The sequence below is a fragment of the Haliotis rufescens genome, unplaced genomic scaffold (genome assembly GCF_023055435.1).
Source record: "Haliotis rufescens isolate VD_foot unplaced genomic scaffold, xgHalRufe1.0.p SCAF_42, whole genome shotgun sequence".
Taxonomy (NCBI): Eukaryota; Metazoa; Mollusca; class Gastropoda; order Lepetellida; family Haliotidae; genus Haliotis; species Haliotis rufescens.
Window position 1 is genome coordinate 1328951 of NW_025964135.1, and position 21989 is coordinate 1350939.

Sequence of the window (21989 nt, forward strand, 5' to 3'; positions counted from 1 at the left end):
CCGAGCGCGCTTCCCCGCCTCGGCCTTGGTTAAACGGCTCATCGTCTATAACGCCCACCAATTATTTGGACCCCATTGGTAGCGTTGTAGCGAGGGACCACTGTATACCACAAAAGACATCATCAGTGTCACACAAATTCCGCACCTACAACTTGCTTATAAGTCAAGCTGGGATAAAGTGATGGGATCTTAGTCAGATTGTTTACATAAAGTAATGAGGTGTTTTTGTTATGTAACTTTTCTGGGACTTTTAGTCACTTGTCCGAAGTCCAAGTCTAGTAAAATGTCTCTTGGTCCAGTAAAATGAGCTTATACCCGTTAGTATACTAAGGTGAGGTGAGTACTGAAATGGGGTTTAACGTCGCGTCCAAGATTATTGCACTTATATAGCGACGTGCATGTACGTGTGTGTGGCTGCTTGTACTAGTCCGGACTGATGCTGATTTATACTATAGTGCTAGCTCACTGAGATATCATGCCGCAGTTTAACATGAATACCCCACTCAGACACAGTATACTGACTCCGAGCCGACCAGTCCTTGTTTTAGCCCCTTAATGCCGAGCGCCAGACAGGGTGACAACAAGTACCATCTTTTAACGTCTTTTGGTATGAGGCGGTCGGGGATCGAACCCCGGACCTTCCGCTCTGCGGGCGGACGCTCTACCACTAGACCACAGAGGTGGTCTCATATACTAAGGATATCTTCTGACAACAACACCAATTACAAGCAGGCAGACTCCAGGTCCTGGCACTGACAAACTGTCAACATAGTCCGCTCCAATCTGTGTGTCCCAGCATAAAAAATAGAAACCAAACCACATTTGGGGGTGGGGGTGGGTGGATTTGAACATCTTAACAGGGCCCCTACATATTAATGTTTTATGAAACAAAACAAAATAAAACAATTTTTCAATAAAACTACTATTCTAATGTTATTTTTATTTTTGAAAAACTGAGGCAACATTTGTCAAACAACAAAATAAATTAGTCAAGATTAAATATAGATATTTGTATCCCAAAGTTACTAAAAATTCATTCAACTGTTATAATTCTTGCCATAAAACATGGCTACACACACCATGTACAGTCCACATTAAATCAGTATGTTGATCATATATCCTAAACTTTGCTCAATAAACTTCACAAGTTTGCCCATAATGCTTTGGCCAGAAAATTTGAAGATTTTCACACACCTGTTAACCAAAGAAGCATGTTATCTTAGAAAAAAGAAATTGGCAACATGTTTCATGTTTCCCAGAGAGTGAAGGATTAGGTAAGGTTTGGCTCTATCAAGCTACTACCAAGACATATCAGACAAACTATGGAACCCCAGCGGGTCAAATATGAAAGAGTGATATTTCCATCTGCCTCGCTGACATCCAGATCCACAGACACAGGTCAAATTCACAACTCACACAATATATCAGAATCAATGCACATGTTTAAAATTGATTAATTTATAACTCACCTCTTTCAAAAGTTTGATTTTTCAAATGAAAGGTATCCACTTAAAATATAATAAATAAGTTCCGATAATAATAACATTTGGATACTCGATTATTTACAGACTGCCGTCATATAGCTGGAATATTGCCAAGTGCGGCGTTAAACAACAAACAAACAAACCTCAAAATAGGTTTCCATTTCAAATACACTTCTTCATAATCACAGATGCAGTGATTAAAGACGATCACAGCAATAAAACAAACAAAGGTCTTGATATTATACCATATTTTGGTACAATATAGAAAATAATTTGACCAAGAAGTTGACATTTCCTCTTAGAAGAAGTATCTAAAGATATGAATGTAAAACAAAGCATGTCCATGAATTCTTTGGTCTAGTGTGTGTGGTTTTCAAACCTCTACATATTCAGAGCAAAGTATTCTGTCAGGTCACAGTGAAGATGATAAAACCTCTACTTACATCTACACCAGGTGAATGGTTGCCCTTATCCCACTCCAGGCTATGACTGATGAACAGTATAACGCCTAGCTACCTGTGTGATATAATGTAACTAACTCTGTCTCAAGCCCAGTCCTTAGATCTTGCCCTCGCCAGCAGCCACTGCAGGTATTCTCCCTTCAAGTTTTAAAGGCCTTAAAAAAGACCCTGTCTTCATTTCACATTGCATCCATTGAGTGCAGACCTGCAGGCTCTCCACGCTAGGCCAGGTAGAGCATGGGTCTGTCTGTCTGCTGGGTTTCAGTGAATGATCATGTTTCTGTCAACACCAACACAATAGCCACGACATAACGTACAGGGTGCTGAATGGTCGTCTACACGTAATTGACTAGTTTGCAGCATGGAATTTTCACAAAACCCTCTTACAATTGTTATATCATGACTTTGCTGGAGACATTTCATTGTAACGTTAAAAAATATGAACAAATATTTCCCTACCAGGCATATAATTTGTATTGTATTTTCTTAAGCTGACCTGACTCTACTGACATATATTCCAGGTATTTCCCCCCATGAGGAATACAACACAATCCAATTTCAGCCAATAGTTTCTGCTGTCCAACTATTAGAAATCTCAAACATCTGACAATCAAATATTATATTTGACACTTTGCCATCATTTAACTTATTTTTGTTCTCATATTTTTCATTCTCTCTCTTGATATCTATATATATCTCAAACCTCATTTTTTAATCCTTAACAAGATTAACTTTCCTAATCTCCAGACACATCCAAGTTAATTCTCTCTTAGAACGTGAAATATTATGCTCTTATAAATTAAACTATCTCATCTCAAGTGTCATTGCATGAATGGAAAGTGACAATTTACTGTTCAATAGAAAATGTATACAGTACAAATACAAGGCTTTCAAAGACCTAAAGCCGTGAAATTCTTGTGCAATTCAACTAGATAATTGTCCACAGCAAGTACCTGGCTGTCTATATTGACCTGTCTGGTGTCCCCTCCTAAGTACAGTGACTGACACACAAGGAAGGCCAGTCCACGTGTGGCACTGGGTAAACAGCACAGGTAGACATCCACCCAGGTAAGTGAAAGGTGACATCGTTAACACACCTGAGTTAGCCTGTGTCCTCAGACGAGGCTGGGGACAATTGTGCATCCTGTGGCTCCTCCATACAGGGACACTCTCCAATATTCCAGCTATATGATGGCAGTTTGTAAATAATCAAGTCTGGGCCAGACAATCCTGTGATTGACATCATGAGCATCGATCCATGCATTTGGGATACAATGACATGCATCAACCAAGTCAGCGAGCCTGACCACCCGATCCCTTTAGTCGCCTCTTACGACAAGCATAGTCGACTTTTACGGCAAGCATGGGTTGCTGAAGAAATATTTTATCCGGATCTTCACGGGTCACATGTGATTAAGACAGTGTTCAAAACTAAGCATGAGATTTGGGGTCCTGGTCATAACCTTACAAGTCAAAGATTTAGGGAGTCCTCAGATTCAAATACCATAGGGGCGGTCGGGTAGCCTAGTGGTTAAAAGCATTCCCTCGTCACACCGAAGACCCGGGTTCGATTCCCGACATGGGTATAATGTGTGAAGCCCATTTCTGGTGTCCCCCGCCTTGATATTGCTGGAATATTGCTAAAAGCGGTGTAAAACCATACTCACTCACTCACTCAAATACCATATGTGCAGACCTCAATGACCCAATGACCTTCCCCTTATTTCAAATACTTTTCCAAATTTGATGCATCAGTGACAAAAAAAATCCCTTTTAAGTGTTTTGCTATTTCTATCGCTGTCATCCCTAGTCCCATGGTCCTTCCCAAACTGCCCAATAGATAAGGTATCATAAGGACCAGTAGAAATTTACCATTTTGCTATTTCTATCACTGTCATCGACAATGTAACAACGCAACAGGAAACTGCACTTGAAGCATCCTAAATTCTGACAGAATGTTGACAGAATTGGAACCGGAATCCGAGACTAGCATGTACAGCAAAGATCTGAAAATGACTTTCACATGTTGCTAGGATGTTCAGAAAGTCAAATAAAGTTTGTCCTTGGTTAAATATTTGTATCGGCAAACCGATGATGTAAGAATGAGACAAAAGCCCCACCTTGGCAGGTATCTGATGCATTCCAAACATGACACGTCTTCATTTGATCAGAAAATTAAGCACAAAATGTGAAGATCGCATCAATGTAAATGAAGAATCAACTAAATATTGACAAAATATAATGCTGGGTGTTTCATAGAGAGAAGGGCGGGGATGAAAAATCTAACAATTAATTCATTATGGCCTAAAGGTGGTAACTGTACGCATAATCCCACAATAATAGATACTGGACATCGCCTTCTCCCTGCTCAAGTCATTATCACCAACATCACAGGCTTCTTGCATGCAAGGCGAGGCGGGGCGGGGTTTAACGTCAGGTTCCACGATTATTGCACTTACATAGCATCATGTGTACATGTGTGAGCGCTGGAGGGGGATTGATGGGGGATTAGATTGAACCACTGAAGTTCGTTCTCCCGGCAGACACTATCCACTAACCAGATCACAGCTGCAGTCACAAGAGTACTAACAACATCAATATTATCAAAGTAGACGTCTATATCATGCTGTAATAGCGACATTTCGGTCCTTTCCCAACAACCTCCATGACTTCACTAAAAGAAAACTAACAGAAGTAGTCCAGACTCACCGCCACAAGCCATCAATCACCAGAGATCAAGGCTATTTTATTCCACGCGCCTTCTATGAACTCATCAAGCAATAGTTTTTCCAATAATCCCACCTCAGTAATTTAATCCGGTTTAATTGGCTTCCTGTTTAATTGGCTTCCTCATCCTGTGTTCTCTGTCCAACTTGTAACAATATTATCCTTCTGTTGTTATTAGTTAACCTACTCATGTTAATCCCCCTCTGTGATGTATGCAAATTAATGTTACTGTTAATCATTCACCAACTATTATAATTCTGTACCATATTCATCATTCAGTCTTGCTTGACAACAACATAAGCATCTATACCTGAGTTTCTATTACAGTATAAAAAAGAAGTTGTTATCAATAAACTTTTGTCTACTTTGTCATCCGTCAACTTGTAAGAAATGAATATCAAACAAAACACCAATACTCAGCAATCGTACCTGGTAGTCGACCAAAGCTCTTCACATCATATACAACCCACCGGGAATCAAACCCAGGTTTTCTAGGTGACAAGACGAAGCATATACCACTTGGCTACCAACAGCCCAAGACAGAAGATGAATAGCCTACAACACTCAATCTGAGGTAGTCAGGCAGTAGGGAATTTATATGTTTAAATAAATGTCAAGGTTTATTAATAGAGTATGTCCGGTAACCAGTCAACAAACACAGCCCTGTAATGTATTGATTTTACACAAACCAGCAGCAACTTGAAGTCGCGACAAAGTAATATCCACACTGAGTTGTAACACCAAACAAGCAGGTCAGCCAGCAAGGCAAACAATGTCGAACTCCGCGCTGCATTATTCATGAAACAAACAATATCACACTCTCGCCACTGGTTGCCTTATACCAACATCCATCCGCTCCGTCTCTCGTTAACTTCAATAAAATATATCAACATGGTGACGACAATTACGACGGCTTTACCAACTACTATGCATCAGTGGTGTTCAGTAATTTTTTCTTGTGAACATCACAACATTAGCTATGCATAGACAATGCTCCTGGCTGATTGCATATCACTGACCAAACCTCGAAAACAGATCGATACACGCGACACGATATCACTTTCAACTTGAGTGAACATGGACTTATTTTCGGTAAATCAAATAAAATTGGAATCATTAATTAATGTACTCCCTTTATACTACAGGTTCATATTGGAATGAATCAATAAAACACAACCCATTAGACGGGGCATGATCATCAAAGACAACGCAATTCGCTGTGCAGAGTTGTGTCCCTTGGGCACAGTCCATCAAAAACCCATGATTGTGTATACGAATCCAGGTTCACTCCGATTTTGTTCCCAGGTTTGTCAGCACCGTACCCATGCTCATGGGTTTCACCAAGGGGTAAATGTCTGTGACCTGCATCACTTTGGGTTCTTCTCCCACATTTAGCTGACACACCAGCGGTAGAAACTAACAGGTTTGAACCACTAGTCCTTATAATGATAACACATAGCAAAACCCTTAAAAAGGGCAAATTTCTACTAGTCTTTATGATACCTTTACTATTGGGCAGTTTGGCAAGGACTATCGGACTAGTGCCAATTTCTAACGCTGCACACAATGACATAGCTGGAATACTGTTCAAAGATGTATTAAATCCAACTCACTCACTCACTCACTACCTCACAAGCCATCAGAACAAACTTGTTAAACAAGTTGCTTATCTTTTGGACTGTTTGAAAATTCTTCAGTATTGGACCTGCGCAACTTATGCCTGTTGGAAGAGTTGACTAAACTTTGCTACACTGTGGTACTTGTTAATAGCCCTGATGCCCTGATGGACTGTGTTCAGGATGCGTGTCAATGGTTTGCCTGGTCCAGATATGATTGTTTACAGGCTGCTGTCCTGAAATACAGCTGACTGTGGGGTTAAACTACGCTCACTGCCCCAACTACCAACCCCTACCCCTACAACCAACCCCTACCCCTACAACCAACCCCTACCCCTACAGCCAACCCCTACAACCAACCCCTACCCCAACAGCCAACCCCTACCCCTACAACCAAACCATCACTACCACCAACCCCTTGCCCAACAACCAACCCCTCGCCCAACAACCAACCCCTACCCGACAACAAACCCGTCTCAACAACCGACCCTTACCCCTACAACAGCCCCTACCCCCACTACCAGCCTCTAACCCAACAAACAACCCCTACCCCGACAACCAACCCCTACCCCAACAAACAACCCCTACCCCGACAACCAGCACCTAACCCAACAAACAACCCCTACCCCGACAACCAACCCCTACCCCTACAACAGCCCCTACCCCGACAACCAGCCCCTAACCCAACAAACAACCCCTACCCCGACAACCAACCCCTACCCCTACAACAGCCCCTACCCCGACAACAAGCCCCTAACCCAACAAACAACCCCTACCCTGGCGAACAACCCCTACCCCGACAACCAACCCCTACCCCGACAACCAACTCCTAACCCAACAAACAACCCCTACCCCTACAACAACCCCTACCCTGACAACAAACCCGTCTCAACAACCGACCCTTACCCCTACAACAGCCCCTACCCCGACAACCAACTCCTAACCCAACAAACAACCCCTACCCCGACGAACAACCCCTACCCCGACAACCAACCCCTACCCAGACAACAGCCCCTACCCCGACAACCAACCCCTACCCCGACAATCAACCCCTACAACAACCCCTACCCCGACAACCAACCCCGACAACAACCCCTACCCCGACAACAACCCCTACCCCGACAACCAACCCGTCTCAACAACCGACCCCTACCCCGACAACCAACTCCAAACCCAAACAACCCCTACCCCGACAACCAACCCTTGTCTCAACAACATCCCCAAGACACAAACCAAGCACATGGTGAGCCTACCTGTTCCAAGCATCCAGAACGCAGAGTTACATCTCCTGCTAACACATCTCAACATCATATAAATCTGTTGAGCAGTAACGAAAAGGTAAAAATTGACTAACTTATGGCATTTACCACGTTGATCAGGTTGATAGGCTATCTCCATTGTTGTTTAATGGGCCATAAATTCAGCCTCATTGACAGCAACTATTTTATTGTTCTTAGCCAAACTCCTTTCCCTGGGTAATATGACAGGCCTCTGCAGGCCTAGAAATGCTGCAAGTGGTAGATGGTATTTGGGATAACATTGGTGCTGCCAAAGCCATTCTACAATGACTGATTAACATCAGTGTGACAGGGATACTTGACAACTTTAAATGGGCAAGAATTTAAATTGGTGTCAAGTGTCAACAAAATTTGTGAATTGTATTGATTGATAAAGACTTGATTATCATAAATGTCACATTCCACAAACACCTGGTGATGAGACAATTAGTTGAAGTGATGAAATGGAGTATTAATTTGAACTAACTCATTAAAGTGTATGACAATTAATAAATAAAGGAAAATAATCCTTTCCACCTTTCTGCACTTTAAGGCTTCCGATGAACTTAATATGGTGTCGTTCATAAACATGAAAGCCAAATTTTATATTTCCATAGTTTTAACAAAACGAAAAAGCTAGCACAAACTTATTACTTAATACTTAGTATTTCCAGAAAGGGAAGTGAAGAAAGATTCATGACTTAGATTCCACCAGGCTAATTTATTTCCACATTTTATGGAATGTGTCGTAACATGTTTACAGGCAGGGTTATAAATTAATATTATATCTCCATGCCAGAATGTTGAAATCTGATTAGTGCAAGTGATCTTGATAAAATACGATGTATCCCGCCTGGGAGGAAAATATGTTTCTGCGCAGAAGATAAATCTGTTATACCCCACCATGAAGAAGACAGGCTGCATGTGGATTTATGAGTGGGAGAATAAAGCAGGTCAATGAATGTCATGTGACACAGCACACGTTAACCTCAGCTCAGTTGAGTGGCTGTTTTCTATCAATTTTGAATTTGTTTTGATTGTTTTACAATGGCAGATTAAAACATGTCAGTAAGATGTATTATGTAAAGCATATGAACAAACGCAAGCAGTCACACAGTGGACTCAGCCCTTTGATACAATGTCACTTGTCAAGCAATGATAACATATGCTTCATATGATGTGGGAATACATTCGTGACCAACTCGTGTTATTCCGGGTCAAGCCGAATAGTGACTCATGCCCCTCTCACGGCCATTTTTGCGACATGGTTCCGTCTTAGCGCAAACGGGCATACCTAAAACAATTGTCAACTCGTTGCCTAATGGTTCACATATATTTCCCCATATATCATATATATTTCAGATGCAATTTAAAGCGCATCGGGACACGCAGAATTATATGATTGAACACATTTAACTGTGTCTTGGGTATATTTTTAGATGCAAGACATATAAAATCAAAAATTATTTCTGAGGGATTCTTTGTCGAAGAACTTGAAATCATATGCACATTCTGATTGGTTTGTCGTATTTTCGCACATAACATTCATCGATAGGGGGACGAGTCAACTTGCAGGTTACGGAAAGGGGCGAGTGGTGACGAATGGTGGGAATATTATTTGGGCAGGAAAAAATGACTGATGCACAGTATCTAATGCGAGGCACCAATGCCCGAAAAAGGTTTCCTTTTATTTCAGCTAAAGACCCTGTCCCACACTGAACAGCCACTGATGATGTACATGGCACCACATTCTCCAGCACCTGATTAGCACAGATAGATGGATGTAGTATTTACCAACACCACACTTCCTCCACATCAGCTGCTGACATTCACACGAAGGAAGAACTCTGGACATGGACATAAATATCAAGGTTACAGAACTCATCCCTTCACCCTCCACAGTGCTTCAACAGTCTCACCTCAACCAGAAATAGCCTATTTTGTGTTTCTGCTTTTCAAGCCCCAAATGTCAAGATACAGAAATAAAATATCAAAATATAGGGTAGGTTCATCTAAAATAAATAGAAGTAGAAACATCTAAATGACGCTTGTCCATTGTGGAAATATACTTACAATTCTTTCTGAAAAATATCTTTCAATCCCATTGTTGTCCCCTGTTCTAAGCCTACTAGAACTAGAGTGTAATGCCATTACTCTCAACACAAAGTGAGGGTTTGCACAACGTCATGTCCTGGAGAAACTGATGGAAAAGATGACAACACAAACAAGGAAACAGCTTAATAGGTCAGCATGACCTATATTTCATGCATCAGGCACCACAGATGTTCATTCTCCATTCAACATATCAAGCAATCCAGCTCTCCGTTTCTAGAGATCCCACACTTTCTATCTCTTTAGTCCAAAAGGTAAACGCATGTATAATATCAAGACTCGGCTGCTCTAAATAATTGACAATGATTAACGATTCATGATTCATAAACACATGTGAAATAGTCAGAATCATACAATGGACTCTCCTGTCAGCACAGATTTCTTATGATTATGGAAAAACAACCTTTTCTGGCTTTTATTCCCAAATGATAGTTAAAAGACAGACAAGAAGATCAACAGGGCATTTGCCAAAAGGTTCCATTTCTTTAACAAATAACCAAGTCTACCATGTTAAAAGTAAAGCATGGAATTCATGCGTGTCATGACCCTAAACTTAAACATGGAGGTAAAACAGTCCTTGTCATGTTAAAAATTAGAGATTTCAAGAATCTCTAGACTCAAATATTACAGTAGCAAACCTCATCCACCAAGGTCTCACATCAAATTCGGAGTGTGAAAAAATCATTTAAATATCCTAACCAGTGTTAGAAATTGGCACTAGTCCTATAGTCCTTGCCAAACTTCCCAATAGTTAAGGTATCATAAGGACTAGTAGAAATTTGCCATTATGAAGGGTTTTGCTATAGGTTGTCATTATAAGGACTAGTGGACTAAAACTGTTAGTTTCTATCGATGCTAACTGAGATTCTTTTTCAGTAGTTTCTAATCAGCACATAGGACAAATATAAACTTTACTTATAAACCTGCAATATATTTGACTAGATTCAGGGACTGGACCAGCTGCAAGAGATGCTGACTGTGAAATAGCCTGTTCACACGTTCTTATGGAAATAAGGTCACAGTGACCTACTTCCATGCTGTGGTACCTGCAGTTGTGCAGTGTTGGCAAACATGGTGCAGCGCTGGCAGCGAGCATGGAGGCCTACATCACAGGTAATCCTACACATGTGCTCATGTTTGTCATGGCGGTCACACTTACACACCACGTTAACCCTCGCAGCTCGCACTGCCACCACAGCTGTAGGTTTAACACTTCTATCAACTTCAAGTGTAGCATCTAAACTGTTCCCAACATCCAGCAGGTTCAAGATTACAGCTTGGAGCTTTATATACACTCAAATATTTCAAATCTTGACAAAAAGAAATGCAGAAGAAATGAAAATAACCACAGCACCGCCGGTGGATGAACATGAAGGCCATGCTATTAATAAATCCTACATCAGCAAATAGAACACAATTTTTTTTCACATAACAAGAAAAACATAAATAACTTGCTAATTATGACACATATTTCAAGAATGTTGTGAAATTTATGTACGGAAACTGTACTGAAAAAAAATATAAAAACATATGCTGTTCGAGAGTCTTTACAGTAATCCATTTATAATATTTTTCCACTTTATTTGTTCCTCAAATCTTGATTACAAAATTCATTTTTTATACTATTATTTTATGAAGTTTTAGGTACTTATAAAAATGGTTGATTTAAAAATCCTAGAACTAACATAAATTATAATCAATCACTGACGTTCTATTACCAACATACTGTAGTGATTTCAACCATAAACCACATCTGTATGATAACCTAGGAAATAGACCAGTATTTCAGTTATATCACAGCATGTCAGCTAACTAAAGGAGGAAGGACACAGATCATGGACGTGTACCACTTTGGTGAAATCCCCAAGCACAGGTATGGTGTACAAAAAACATAATTAGTGAGACTGCAGGAATCAAACCCACTATCAGCAAATCCTGCCATGACTAAGGGAGGTAATGCACCAGGGGCATGCATAGGTTGCATCATTTTAGACCACTGGGCCACCCTGCCCCATTAAACAATTTAGTTTCATTTAACTTAGCTTCCAGTGGGGTGGAGTGAGTGAGTGAGTGAGTTGGGTATAATGCCGCTTTTAACAGTATTCCAGTTATATCGCGGTGTGTCAGCTTAATGTGGGAGGAAAGCCCGAAGTGATGCAGGTCTCAGACGTTAACCACTTCGGTGACACCCACGAGCATAGGTATGGTGCTGACAAACCTAGAAACATAATCGGGGTGAACCGGGATTCGAACCAACAATAATTTCTGGCGTATCCAAGGGACACAACTCTGGGGTGGAAGATGCTTACCCTTTTCACGAACACCTGGTGTCATCGCTGACTTTCAGAAATACATTCATGTAATTTTCACCACTACTTTTCCTTTTACGCCCAATGAATCTGTTTCGAGATCAAGACTCTGTGACCTAGACATTACACGTTTAACCCAACACTGATGGTAATATTAAACATACATCATCTGCGACAAACCAACTGACCATCACAGCCCGAGTGAGTTCACTAAGGGAAGAGTCGTGGTACTGTTTTCCCATCACCTCTATGACCTCTGTAAGTGCCTTCCGGGTCAGCACACCCCAAACACAGGTACACAGTGACTGCCCAGCCTGGCTGGTACCAGTATGACTAATACAAGAATATCATTTTACTTATCTCTAAATGATTTGGCAGAGCAACTAAGCACCTGCATGTGTGGGAATCTCCATGTACCCACAGACCTGAGATTAACATTGGAAGGATGGTTGTGTTAATCATTTCCTACCTCTTCTCATTGAGTGTTCAGTTCAGTTCATGCTCCAGTATATATGGAGAGCTGTGATTATGGCTCAAAGCAAATGATTTTTCCATTATTCTGTAAATGTATCAATCATGCATATATTTTTTTCTAATCCTGTATATTTTACTCCTTCGAACGGAAAAAATAATTTGTCCACCAGTTTTCAAATATATCTTTAACACATTGTATGTTTTTGCCCTGGTTAATTTTGCCCCATTTAAGCAAAATAAATCTGTCACAAATTCGTTATTCAAAAGACAATTTGTTTAAGGTCCAAAATGGATCCAAACTACTAGGGATAGAAATATTTCTCATTATAATGTTCAGTCCATTAACATAAGCACAGTTCTATTGTTGTTTCTCTAACAAAGGCATAATGGTTTACAATGTTGACATGGCCATGAGGCATATTTGCCTATGATAAAGTGTAGACATTACAGAATTAATTCTTACCAAACATATATAACTAATGTTTTGAATGATATGGCATGTACTCTTTAAAGACTGTTTATTCAATGTACAGTGAGTGAGTTGGGTTTAACGTCGCTTTAAACATTATTCCAGTCATATCGCGGTGTGTGAGCTTAATGTGGGAGGAAAGCCCGAAGTGATGCAGGTCTCGAGTGAGTGAGTTGGCTGTAACGTCGCTTTAAACATTATTCCAGTCATATCGCGGTGTGTGAGCTTAATGTGGGAGGAAAGCCCGAGGTGATGCAGGTCTCGAGTGAGTGAGTTGGCTTTAACGTCGCTTTAAACATTATTCCAGTCATATCGCGGTGTGTGAGCTTAATGTGGGAGGAAAGCCCGAAGTGGTGCAGGTCTCAATGCAGGTCTCAGACGTTTACCACTTCGGTGAACTGACGAGTACGGTGCTGACAAACCTAGAAACATAAACGAGGCGAACCTGGAATTGAACCCACAATCATAGGTTTCTGGCGTTCCCAAGGGATGCAACTCTGCACAGTGAATCGCGGCGCCTCAGACGATTGTGCCACCTGTGCCCCTTATTCAATGTACAGACCATTAACACTCTTACATGGACTTGTCTGGTTTGGAAATGGATCACTGGTAATCGCTACCCATGTCATTTCAACATGGCAGCTGCGTCAATACTGAGTGAGTGAGGGAGTAATTGTTGTTTTATGCCACAGTCAGCAATATGTCAACACTACCACAACTGCCATTCAATACACAAGCCTGGGCAAAGTGAACAAGCTTTTGATAACACTGTGTTTGTTGTTTAACATCATACTCAGCAATAATCCAGCTACATGTCGGTGACCTGTGAACAACGATTCACGACGTCGGGTATGATGACACACCATCAACCAAGTCTGACCACCTGATCAATTAAAGCATCTCATACCACAAGCATAGGATGCTGGGGACCAGTTGTAACCCGGAAACCCCACTGGGATAACATGAGCAACCATCAAGCCATCAGGCATAATGTAATCATGTAATCTTCCAGGTCACATACTGTAACCAAACAATCCTAGTTGGTTCCAGCAACAAGTATGGGTACTGGTAGGGTTTTACACAACTCGGAAACATGTGTCCAAAACGTACAAAGGTATAGGAGGGATGAAGAGGAAAAAAAATTGCAGTCCGAGGGATGCACAATAATTCTTGACAAGAAGTATATAGGTCCTGTGATTAAAGTTATTATCAAAACTTACAGTACACTGGACTCTGGAAACTAGTTATTGGGGTCCCTTGTAAGTCAAGGAAAGACCCTGGCACCCTGGACCTATTCTCCTCTAGATGCTCCACAGGGCCCTCAGTAATGAACATGATCTTTGGGGCATCAACCATGGACCTTGTAATGTGTGGGACACATTCTTCAGCTACATAATGTAATGTGTATGCAATTACATGGATATGCAAATCAACTTCAAAAGGAGACTGATTCTGTTAAAAAGAATTGTCACATAAATCACCATCAAAATGAAGAACACGGGTTACTAACAGCAATGAACATGCAAAATACTTGGCCCCAAGTGTTGGCAGCACTACGACTGCTGTAATTCCATAGTTTAACAGACTTGCCACTGTTGTGGTGCTGAAAATACTTGTGGATTAAGCCAAAGATCATTGGAAAACATAAAAATCCTCAAGAATACTACATTGAAATCATACATATACTACGTTGTGCATAAACACATGTCAACTATATGTAGCAGCTTTCAAAAGGACAGTACATAACAATCTCTAATCAAAGACACCTGCCAATTTAGCTACTAGTCCACCGCCAGAGGCTAGTCCAGAGGCTAGTACAATCTCTTGTTAACTTATGACAGATCAGATGTCAAGGTAAAATCTAAAGGTCATGCTGAAGTAGACTCTTGAAGGTTTAAACTACCACAAACAACCCCAGCAAACCTACCATCATGGTCTGAAGTCAGAGCTAGCAGTATTCTAGTAGACTCTTGAAGGTTTAAACTTCCACAAACAACCCAGCATACCTACCATCATGGTCTGAAGTCAGAGCTAGCAGTAGTACTAGTAGACTCTTGAAGGTTTAAACTACCACAAACAACCCAGCATACCTACCATCATGGTCTGTAGTCAGGGCTAGCAGTAGTACTAGTAGACTCTTGAAGGTTTAAACTACCACAAACAACCCAGCATACCTACCATCATGGTCTGAAGTCAGGGCTAGCAGTAGACTCTTGAAGGTTTAAACTACCACAAACAACCCAGCATACCTACCATCATGGTCTGTAGTCAGGGCTAGCAGTAGTACTAGTAGACTCTTGAAGGTTTAAACTACCACAAACAACCCAGCATACCTACCATCATGGTCTGAAGTCAGAGCTAGCAGTAGTACTAGTAGACTCTTGAAGGTTTAAACTACCACAAACAACCCAGCATACCTACCATCATGGTCTGAAGTCAGAGCTAGCAGTAGTACTAGTAGACTCTTGAAGGTTTAAACTACCACAAACAACCCAGCATACCTACCATCATGGTCTGAAGTCAGAGCTAGCAGTAGTACTAGTAGACTCTTGAAGGTTTAAACTACCACAAACAACCCAGCATACCTACCATCATGGTCTGTAGTCAGGGCTAGCAGTAGTACTAGTAGACTCTTGAAGGTTTAAACTACCACAAACAACCCAGCATACCTACCATCATGGTCTGAAGTCAGAGCTAGCAGTAGTACTAGTAGACTCTTGAAGGTTTAAACTACCACAAACAACCCAGCATACCTACCATCATGGTCTGTAGTCAGGGCTAGCAGTAGTACTAGTAGACTCTTGAAGGTTTAAACTACCACAAACAACCCAGCATACCTACCATCATGGTCTGAAGTCAGAGCTAGCAGTAGTACTAGTAGACTCTTGAAGGTTTAAACTACCACAAACAACCCAGCATACCTACCATCATGGTCTGAAGTCAGAGCTAGCAGTAGTACTAGTAGACTCTTGAAGGTTTAAACTACCACAAACAACCCAGCATACCTACCATCATGGTCTGAAGTCAGGGCTAGCAGTAGTACTAGTAGACTCTTGAAGGTTTAAACTACCACAAACAACCCAGCATACCTACCATCATGGTCTGTAGTCAGGGCTAGCAGTAGTACTAGTAGACTCTTGAAGGTTTAAACTACCACAAACAACCCAGCATACCTACCATCATGGTCTGAAGTCAGAGCTAGCAGTAGTACTAGTAGACTCTTGAAGGTTTAAACTACCACAAACAACCCAGCATACCTACCATCATGGTCTGAAGTCAGGGCTAGCAGTAGACTCTTGAAGGTTTAAACTACCACAAACAACCCAGCATACCTACCATCATGGTCTGTAGTCAGGACTACCAGTATACTAGTAGACTCTTGAAGGTTTAAACTACCACAAACAACCCAGCATACCTACCATCATGGTCTGGTTGAGTATCCCAGGGAGAAATGAGCTGGGGTGTGAGTTGATGCAATATATATAATTCCCTGGTAGTGCAGGAGGAGTACCAATCTCTCAAGTACAGAGTCAGTGAGTGTAGACAGATGAAGTATGTACTGTACCTCTTATAACTCAGTACTCAGCACTCCTGCTGATATACAGCACAATAACACAGTAGATGTACACAGTGTTGCCTTGCTAAGACAGATGGAACTATGTGATAAGGTCAGAGAGTGGGATATAACAATGTCAAGTATGATTGTCAAGTTCTAGTTGGATGTAATGTGCTGTATAGTCACTTCTGTTAAGATGAATAAGTATTTGAATATGACTTGTATCTTAATTGGGTGGGAGTAGTGTATTTATGGCCACTATAGAAGATGGTATTGATCTCACAGAAGTAGAAAGTTGACACTTGGTGTGGCAAGGCTGTAACAGGCTGTAGGAAGTCACTTTCTTGTAAGTTTTCATGATACATCATCAAATCAATAATATATAGTACTAAAGAGGTCACCGAGTGAACAGAAGCGAAAGTGTTGAAATTGTGAAAGATGTACAACATCTGAATAGTCTTATCTATGTTGTTGGTTTGCTTGTTGATAAATGCCACATTCACGCAGTATTTTTGTTATAAGATGGCAGCCTTTAAACAATCCAGTCTGGACCAGACATTCCAGTGATTGATATTGTGAGCAACGATCCATGTTTTGAGAGAGTGAGTGAGTGAGTGAGTTTGCTTTTACGCCGCTTTTAGCAATATTCCAGATATATCATGGCGAGGGACACCAGAAATGGGCTTCACACATTGTACCCATGTCGGGAAACGAACCTGGGTCCTCAGCGTGACAAGCAAACGCTTAAACCACTAGGCTACCCGACCGCCCCTTACTGCCAAAGGAACACAAAATCTAAAACTTAACAAGCATCTGAAAAGCAAAAGGCACAAGTTCTGCACTTGCCTGATGTACATGCAAAATATTGTACGCACACAGGCTTAGAGCCTCAACGGCAGATCCCAGTGCCCAATGCCTGACCAACGATTCAACATTTGCCCCCAATGCATACCAACGATTCAACATTTGCACCCAATGCATACCAACGATTCAACATTTGCAACTGGGTGGTTACAGTGTGGGACTGGACCGAATGAATAAAAACCTAGATCTCTGCTCATACTCATGTTCTTGGCGGGGATGGAATATATACACAATATTGAAATAGAACATCTACAAATTTCACCTAACATGGTGTTCTTGGCAAGTGGAGTTATCTTCTCCTGACAGGTTACATAATGGCTACAGAATATTGGATATTACAAAAACTCAATCTATTATAACTAGCAAGATCAAAGAGCTCACATATGAAAAACAACAATTTCCATTAATATATCTCAAACAATCAAATTATTAATGCTCAATAACGAAATATAAGCATGATCAGATATCATAAAGAAAATATTATTCATGGGTCAGTTGGTTTGATGTGAGCATTGATTATTGTTATATTCTTGATTAACTGGTATAGTGATCTGAGCGGACGCAGTTCTTTGGTGGACAATAAACAGTGGGCGAAAACTGATTTATCATCCCGGGCAGCTCGACAGCAGCAGCAGCAGCAGGCCAGTGACTGTACCCTGCAGTCAGCAACAGATTGGTTTGATGTTTAAAGCAACACACGACAATATTCCAGTCTGTACATAAAATCGAGTCTGGACCAGACAATCCAGTGACTGACATTGTGAACAGCGATCAAAGCCATCAGGCTGTGAGGCATGCTATCAAGCAAATCACCAAGCCTGACCACCCACTACATGAGGTTGCCTCTTATGACCAGCATTGGTTGCTGAGGACCTTTCCCAAGCCGGAATCAGTCAGCAGTATTCCAGTTTAACACACCAGCCTAAATGCAGCCAGTGCCATAAAAGTTAAAGTCTACTCGTCAGAACATGGCTCTTAACACTATTTTCAGATTTCAGTGTTATTATATGGACTATTATTATTATTACTTGACCAAACAGAATTTTACTAGCCACGGGCTTGAGACCGCATGATGGCATACATGGTGACACATTCAAAGGATAATAAGAAAAATATTCTTGTTTTTGTGTCAGTAAGTTATTAATTTAGTACCGATATTCACAAATTTGTATTAATACAGCATTGACATTAACTAGTCACAATATACAATAACATCCCAATGAGCATGATGAGAGACAGTAGATATGTAGGCGTGTTAGAGGATGCCCTTACTGTTGGCACTCATCATTTGGGGAAACATTTTAGGTTAATTTCTATTTCAGACACACGCAAAAAAGTCATTAAACCAAAAAGAATTTGATTACAACTGAAACATTGGCGTTAGTGTGCCACTGAACCCGATCCCCTGCTGTTTATAAACTGTGCATAGGAAATAATTATTTTAAAAAAAGTCTCCCTGATAAATGCCTGCAGTGTCTCCAGCAAACACATATTTGAATTTAAATTAACATTGTTTAAATTCATTTTACTAAAACATGTTTAGATACAATCAAACCATTGTTTGCAGAAATTAACTAAGTTAACAGAAAGTGGCTTAACCTACTGGTGCTGTGTAAACCTAGCTCTGTCAACTGTATTTACCTGTCTATATATTTTACCTATACCTGACACACTAGGTGCTCCCTTCACCAACCACTCCTGCAGTAACCGGTGGACCTCTCACTAGAGTGTGGGAACTGAAGAAGGCCCTGAGTGCACCGTGGATCTGATAAGTGTTTTGATGGTCAATATATGGAAGCAGGGAGCGGGTGAAAACAGGTTACATTGCTTTTATAGTTTTAAAAGTTGAGGTACAGGGCCAAAAAGTGACCAAGGCCCAAAGAATGTCATAAGTCAATATTAACTATGGAAGCTGGGATGGTCATAGCACTCAAACTGCTTTCTGAAATGGGCCTAAAGCCATTTCACAAAAAATATAAAAGCAAAAAAATGATTTCCATAATCAAAAGAAAAGTCAGCACCCTACGATTACATCAATATCACATGCATGTGTTGATCAATCACAATCAAATAGCAAAGATACCAGATGTTTGTGAAAAGGTGATCGTATTCTGCCCCACTGGTGGTACCCATCACAAACACATGCAGAGGCAAGTCAATTGTTCAGCAGTTACCTTTGTCACTAGTCCAAAGCCTGAATCTTTTGAAATTTCTCTATGTCTGTTAAATCATAATAGCCCATATATTAAGTTATTAACAAGAAAAGTTATCCAAAATGTTTGCAACAGACAAGTTTGGTTTTAGAGCCTGAAGATAGTAATCTGTGTCCATCTTGGATTTGACCAAAAGACAAGTGCTCCTCACCTGAGTGCAACCTACACAGCAAATGTGGCACCCTACACTGGGTCTGCTAATGTCTCAGTTGTCAACATTACGGCATTAGCGCTACTCGATTATGTCACTGCAGGTTTACACATGCAATCAATTGCTTTCCTTGTTAATTTGTTGTATCGGCTAATATTATTCATCAAATATCCTTGAAAAAGGTCGTGTTTATGTTTGCTGTAAGTGTTGTGGAGGTGTGTCTGGAAGGTCTTGCACATGTGTTTGATCATGAATGCTAATGTTGTGTCTTGATGCTGAATGGCACCATAACTGACCTGCAACATTACCGGAGTGAGAGTGAGTGAGTGAGTGAGTGAGTGAGTGAGTGAGTGAGTGAGTGAGTGAGTGAGTGAGTGAGTGAGTGAGTGAGTGAGTGAGTGAGTGAGCGAGCGAGCGAGCTAGAGAACAACTGAATAAATTTGACAGAAAATGCAAACATAGTAGAGGGGTTTCCTCTCGTTCAAGAAGGGCTAGCTACAATCTCTGAGGATGAGTCTCCAATGGTCATCGGGACTAACCTTTTAAAAAAATGAATTTCTAAGACAGCATTCCACTGACACCATCTTACCTTGTTCTCGGCATCGGTCAGACTGCATTATTTGTACAAACCCTCTACACACCCTCTACACAAGCACCGACTACCAGGAAACAACTGAGTTGTTAGGAGGTCAGTATCACCACGCTGAGAAGGCCCCTATGTGTTGTGTGATGGTATAGTATTCATCAGTAAACCAGCACAGCAGTCTGAGCACAGGTTTCTGGTGTCTTCCCATCTGCTGTTTTTACATACCGACCCACACCGTAGTGTTTGTTTAGGTTTGTGGATTACTAAGTGTTTGCTGATCTGACCAACTTGTTGGTGCAGATGGGGAATCAATTAGCAACATCGTCGACAATGAGGTCGTGTGGGGACAATATGGGTGGGAGGCTGTGGTTTAATGTTTTTGAGCAACTTCTGAACCTTTGATACTGGTCAGTCTGTTATTTGTGGAATTAAGGAACTAAGTGATCACGGATAGGTGAGGTGAGGTGAAATGGGGTTTAACGTCGCGTTCAAGATTATTGCACTTATATAGCGACGTGCATGCACGTGTATGTGTTTGTGTGGCTGCTTGTACTAGTCCGGACTGATGCTGATTTACAGCGCTAGCTCACTGAGATACCATGCCGCAGTTTAACATATACTGACTCCGAGCCGACCAGTCCTTGTTTAAGCCCCTTAATGCTCAGCGCCAGACAGGGTAACAACAAGTACCATCTTTTAACGTCTTTTGGTATGACGCGGCTGGGGATCGAACCCCGGACCTTCCGCTCTCCGGGCGGACGCTCTACCACTAGACCACAGAGGCGGTCTGATCATGGATAGAGAGTCTCTGGCAAAAGGTTTTGAATCCACACTTAGCCATGCCATCTTTCCAGATGATTTCATCATTTTAACTCAGTAAGTTAAAAGAAATTTGAAGACTTTGGCTTTCATAAGACCAACTTTTTGATGCTATGTAAAACTCATGTTCTGGATAATTGGAGCCAGAGTAAGTGAGTGAGTGAGTGAGTGGGGTTTTACACCATACTTTGCAAATGTACAGGGACGAGGCTACATTCCATCACAAATGAGTGAGTGAGTGAGTGAGTGAGTGAGTGAGTGAGTGAGTGAGTGAGTGAGTGAGGAATAATATTTCAGTAACATCATACTTGGCTGAAAGCCAACATCCATGGTTCTGTGTAAACCTGGCATAAGAACACATGGCAAGCAGACCTTATCATCATAGGAAGCAGAAATGAACAGAGAGGTGTGGCACCTCAGACCACTGGGACTCCATGTCCACAATCAGCTGTAACAAGTTGTACACCACTTGGAACAGTATTGGACTCAATTCCAAGTATACAGCCAGGAGGAAAGTGACTACCGTATTCGACGTAATAAGCACCCAGGGCGCTCTCAAAATTAGAAATAGGGGGCTCTAATTAGAATATTATTTTGGTGAAAAAAACCAGAGTTGAAAGATAAATTACGTAGTTTATGCTGACAGCCTGAAATGTTTATGTACAGCGTTAAAAATTGGCAGTAGTCCTGTAGTCCTTGCCAAACTGCCCAATAGTAAAGGTATCATAAGGACTAGTAGAAATTTGCCATTTTTTGCTATATGTTATCATTATAAGGACTAGTGGTCTGAAACTGTTAGTTTCTACCCCTGATGTATGACAGATATATTTTTCCAGAATTTAACTGCCCATGTAATTAAGGGTGTATATAA

General features: G+C 41.1%; 1 protein-coding gene across 3 annotated transcripts in view; it reads right to left on the minus strand.

The window, feature by feature from the left end:
* Positions 1-21989, minus strand: part of LOC124116470 (tensin-4-like) — a 181005-nt gene that overhangs the window by 95297 nt on the left and 63719 nt on the right. The gene's annotated exons all lie outside the window — the stretch shown is intronic.